Source organism: Oncorhynchus mykiss, chromosome 11 (genome assembly GCF_057628025.1).
Source record: "Oncorhynchus mykiss isolate SJ-2025 chromosome 11, ASM5762802v1, whole genome shotgun sequence".
Classification (NCBI taxonomy): Eukaryota; Metazoa; Chordata; class Actinopteri; order Salmoniformes; family Salmonidae; genus Oncorhynchus; species Oncorhynchus mykiss.
The window spans coordinates 32,888,412-32,894,411 of NC_143032.1; positions in this window are offsets into that span (position 1 = coordinate 32,888,412).

The following is a 6,000-nucleotide window of genomic DNA, read 5'->3' on the forward strand; positions in this document are numbered from 1 at the left end:
CAAAATGTCCATTTATTTGGCGCGTTTGATCCAGAAAAACACCAGTTCCAACTTGAGCAACGTGACTACAAAATATCTCAAAAGTTACCTGTAAACTTTGCCAAAACATTTCATACTACTTTTGTAATACAACTTTAGGTATTTTTTAACGTAAATAATCATAAAATTGAAGACGGGATGATCTGTGTTCAATACAGGAAGAAAACAAACTGAAGCATGCTTTCTGGTCATGCGCCTCTATCTAACAGTACACTTCAAGTGACCCTCGTTCAAGATGACCGTACTTCTTCATTACACAAAGGAATAACCTCAACCAATTTCTAAAGACTGTTGACATCCAGTGGAAGCGATAGGAACTGCAAGACGGTCCCTTAGAAATCTGGATTCCAAATGAAACCCATTGAAAAGAGAGTGACCTCAAAACAAAAAAAAAATCTGAATGGTTTGTCCTCAAGGTTTTGCCTGCTAAATAAGTTCTGTTATACTCACAGACATGATTCAAACAGTTTTAGAAACTTCAGAGTCTTTTATATCCAAATATATAATAATATGCATATATTATCTTCTGGGCATGAGTATCAGGCAGTTGAATTTGGGCATGCATTTCATCCGGACGTGAAAATACTGCCCCGTCACCAAGACGTTAACCAAAATCGAGGTCCGCAATGACCTGAGGTACATGTGCACTACCATAAATAAAAATAGCTTAATAATTGAGGTCTGTGAGGAATGGCCGAAAGGTTATTTGAGGGATAGCCGAGAGGTTATTAGCAAAGGATATAAATAGGTGCTGTGAGATAGGACGGTGATTTTGTGGAAATAGGATAACTTAAATGGTTAATTAACATGTGGTAAATTAACAATAGATCCAATTCAAAAAACATACCTAAATAAATTCCTAAATTGAAGAGGCGAGGATATAAAATAGGTTTGGTGAGATAGGACAGTAATTCTATGCGAACAAGATAACTCAAAAGGTCAATTAACAAAAGTGAATTAACCATAGATCCGATTCAAAAGACAATACTGAAATAAAGTCCAAAAAATTGAGAAAGAAGGGAAACCTAATATAGCGGGGTGAGCTACGAGATATTAACGTCAAAAGAACAAGGAACAACAGAAAAATAGGCTGCTGACTAGGGATTTACACCCCTTGGAAAATAGCTTATAGGTTGTATATGGGTGAGACCTAATGTCCGATCGAAAGACACCTCTATAGATTAAGTTTCAAGAAAGGAAAAGCACACATAGGTTAAGAGATAGCAAAATACACATAGTGTGATCCCACTCATAGGGAGTAGTGACATACACATCAATAGTGAGACACATAGGAGTAATTTAATCAGAATTTTAAAACACACACATAGAATAAGTAGATAGATAGATACATTTATCAGTCAAAAGTCATAAGGAACAACTAAGAATAAGTCGAACTTATAGTCGTATAAAGTGTGAGATCTAAAGAATATATCAGGATTCATACAAACAATTATTGTAAAATTCTAGGAAAGATTAACGGGAGGTATTTATCAACATAGGTTAAGGATAATAACGGTAAAAAGCACATGCACATAGATTGTGAAAATAAGAATGAAACCTGGGAAAAGATAAGAGGAACATCTATTTTGGCCCGAAATGGAGGGAAAAGTATGATTTTGACGGACGTTTAAATATAGAAAACCTGGAATCAATGATTAAACAAATAAATAGGGTTTGTGATGACGGTAGAGAAGGTAGAAGGTAGAGAAGCAACGGACAGAAGGGCTCGACACCGCTCGTATTTGGCTGGCTGAAGCTTGAAAAAGAGCGGAGGGGGCCAAGAAAATGAGGAGTAGTAGGAGCAAAAAGGCAAGTGTAGAGAAAGGGTGAGAGAAAGTTACAAGGATATCAGCAGGGGAAAAATGATGTGCGTGTGAGACCTAATAACTTATCAAAAGTCCTAATAGTAATTATTCCTAAATTCTGAGTAGAAGATAGAGAGAGTGACAAGTGTCAAGAGAGGAAATGAAAAGAGAAGATAAGGGGACATACAGAGAGAAAGAGAGAGGCAGAGACAACGAGAGAGAGAGAGAGTAAGGACAATCCTCGCTAGGGAAACGCTTGGACCTTTAAATTGTCGCTATTTTCTGGGAATTGTCTCGGTAGTACGTGCCTGATTTTACGACCACAGTCAATTATTAAAATAGTTATTTGCGTGGAGTCTCTGTAATTTCCAAAAGTGTTGGTGGTCCAGCGGTAGAATTCTTGCCTACCATGCGTGAGACTCGGGTTTGTATCCCAGCCTAAGCACCAATTGACTAAGATCTGGGTTTTGGATAGTAGTTGAACTATTGATATGTTTTGCCTGGAAATATATGGTTGTTAGTGTTTGTTTAAGATATAAACTAAACGTTTTAATAGCTTGTTTAGGTTAAATTGAAAGACTAATTCATTCTAAATAATAGCGAGGCGATTTCGATGTAATACGCTGTCCTGCCTTAAATGGTCTGCTGGAATAACCTATTGAGAATGGCGTCATATTTAAATGACTGAATCATAGAAGAGACAGTTACCTAAATCTAATGAATTCTAAATAATAGCGGAGAGATCATTTTGATAGAGTTGTGCCCATCGGACATTTGTTTTTATTCTTACGGATTGACTGATGTCGGATAAAATAGTGATAGTTTGTGATAGTTTCTGGTTATTGATTCTTGGTTTGATTGTTTAGGTAACACCAGTGAATTGGAACAGAAAGTTAATGTATTCTAACATTATAATCTGTTTCCATTACGTGGAACAATGTCAGGTCAGCAAAGTGGATTGCAGGTTGAGTTAATTTTATTTTGCAGGGACAGTGCACATTCATCTCAGTCATGTGTGTCCAATGGCAGGGTATTCCTATCAAGCATTTTGAGAGACTGTTTGCAGACAGACTGAATGGGTTTTAATGTTGCAAAGCAAGCTTGGGTCAAACTAGTCAAGTAGTATGTTAAGTTGGGGTATTTCATAGATTTCAAGTACAGTATTGTATCCAAGGGTAGCACATGCTCAATTAAGTACAAATAACCATTGAGGAAATTTAAAACTAATGATTGGAGGGAGTACAATGGAATTATCATTATTATTGGGTTTTGTTTGTAGTCAACGTTTGGGTTTCTGAATCGGGGTAGTATAATGAATGCTGACCAAGTGTTTTTCTTTCTGGGAAAAGGAGTGCTTCATTTTCTATCTTCGGAAATGTTTTCTGGGGGCTGTAATCTTGAAGGGAGCGAGTGAGATAGAGGCATATTTCTACTAAATTGAAAAGGTCTGGAAATGTTTTGTTTGTTTTTAACCTAGGGGTTTGAGGAGATTTCCATTTTTCCTAGAGAAATTATATCTTAAAGGGGTACACACACATGGAATTTTAGAAGTTTTATTTTCTCTGTTTTAATTAAACACGGGAATTCTTTTGATAAAGGAATGTTCTGGGAACCTGGGATACAACATGTAGAAAATGTTTGATGGTTTTTCTTTAATTTGTCGAATATAGTAAGAAACATTACTGTGAAAGGGTGGTATGACTTTTGACCTCTATCATGGCTTTCCTTTTTGGTCTGATCAGCCTCATGGGAGGGCCATTTGGATGACGAATTTAAGGTCATTTGTAATACTGATTTTAAGGTGGCTTAAGTAATTTTTTGAAATCTAGTAAAGTTTTATTTTCCTTTAGGTAGTCAGCTGTTGTTGTATGCAGTGTAAGACATTTGACACTTAGAGATTACTACCATAGACTTGTTGATTTTTCTAAAATCCATGAGTTCAGACAGAGAGACAGTGAGACATTTAGTTACAACCCATATTTGATACTGACTGTTATAAGAAAGAGAGACAGACAGATAGAAGGAAAGGCAGACGGAGAAGCCCTCCCCGCACTACTGAGACCTTGATGCTTGGGGAGTAGCATGAGGAGAGAAGATAGAAGTGACACAGAATGGGTAGATAACAGTTACTGAGTGGAGACAAAAGGGGAATGAAAGCTTAGTTGGTTTCAGGAACTAAGGTGTTAGACACTGAACCATTGCCCAGAAATTATTCTGCACAACAGGCCGAAATAGTAGCATTGACCAGTGCCTGTGAAATAAGAAAGGAGAGAAAGGTTACTATTTACACAGACAAGCACATAGGCATTTAAAACCATACAAAGCAGCACAGATAAATCTTAAAGAAGATAAGACATTTGACAGAGAATTGTTACAGGATTGCCAAGAACGAAGTTCATAGAAGTGAGGGCTGGCCTCTAGCTGATGATATGTTCTCCGGGAAAGGGTGGGGCTTTACAGGAGTGCTGATCGGTCTGAGCTGTCTGATTGTGGGAGCCATATTCCCAATACACCATGACCCAACCGAGAAGGCAGAAGGTGGTAACTTGACCCATAGTCTAGAAGATGAGGATTTTGTATTAACAAAGTACAAAAGGTCACTTAATCTGGATAAACAGGAAGTGAGAGTAGAGCTAGGGAAGGATGTCTCAGTTGAGTTCTATGTAGATCAAATGGGGTCTCTAACCCCTTGGCAGTCTAGGACTATGAGCCATTATGAAAGATATCTGTGCAGGTCCCCATGTAGTTCATGGAAACAGGTCATAGCTCACACCGAGAGAGAGGGCTATATAAATCCACAAACCCAGCATGGAAGAAAATGGAGTATAGTGAAGGTGAGGGTTTTTGACTGTAATCCGGAGCAAGGGAAGTATTGCATAAAGGTACGAATGACCATTAAAAACGTAAAGAAAGAGGATCTCAGGTTATGGTATGTTGGTTTTGACCAGGTTTCGGTCGAGACTACGGTACCATTTTGGGTAGCAGAGGTTAGATCTGGTGATAGGTCTACAGCCAGCCAGAATACCAGCAGTACCCCGGACAAAACGGACATTACCCGTGGAGTCGTCCAGAGCCAAGGACCGGTGCGGATAGTTCAGACGAAAGATCTTAAGGAAGTGATTGAGGTGGAAACTGGTTATGGGGATTCCAACCAATGGTTGGAATGGATTCTGTATACAGCCAGATCAGTAGATAAAGAAGAATGTCATGCCTGTGCCACAGCCAAACCTCAGTTGACAGCCATCCCCTTTCCACTTGATGGAATTGATTCACCCAGGGGAATGGCCTGTATGGTAAAGCTGTTCATGAAGGCAGGGAAGCCAGACAATGACAGTTGCATTGATCTGCATTATCTGTATCCCCATGTGCCCATTACATCCAGACTTCCCCCTTTCACAGTTACAGGAGGAAATTATTATTGTATGGCTCGATACACCACATACGGACGGAATGTAGTTAAGACATGCAACCGGACAGAGAATGTTACCACAGACGAGACAATGAGGGACCTGACTGGGTGGTTGAGTTCCGAGGACTTTAGCAAGATAACAAGGCCTAGAGCGGAGGTTTGGTGGTTGTGTGGAGGTATGAAGCTGTGGCCTAACCTGTCCTTTGACAATAGAGTTTACATCGATAGCATTGGGGTTCCAAGCCTGATGAGTTCAAAGCTAGGAATCAGATATGGGCTGGATTAGAATCAAGCATTTTCTGGTGGTTAACTCTCAATAAAAATGTAGATTGGATCAATTATACCTACTATAACCAACAGCGTTTCATCAACTATACTAGAGAGGCGATAAAAGGGTTAGCAGACAGCTGCTACTAGCTGGATGGTATGGCAGAATAGAATAGCATTGGATATGCTACTGGCTGAGAAGGGGGGTGTGTGTGTGATATTTGGAGCGGAATGTTGTACTTTCATCCCCGATAACATAGCTCCAGGCGGATCAGTGAGCCAGGCCCTGGCTGGTTTAACCTTTCTAGCGCAGGGGTTCCGCTAGCAACATTCCGCTGAAACATTCTGCTGAAAAGGCAGCGCGCGAAATTCAAAAATATTTTTGGGAAACTTTCACACATTAACAAGTCCAAAACAGCAAATGAAAGATAAACATCTTGTTAATCTACCCATCGTGTCCGATTTCAAAAATGCTTTACC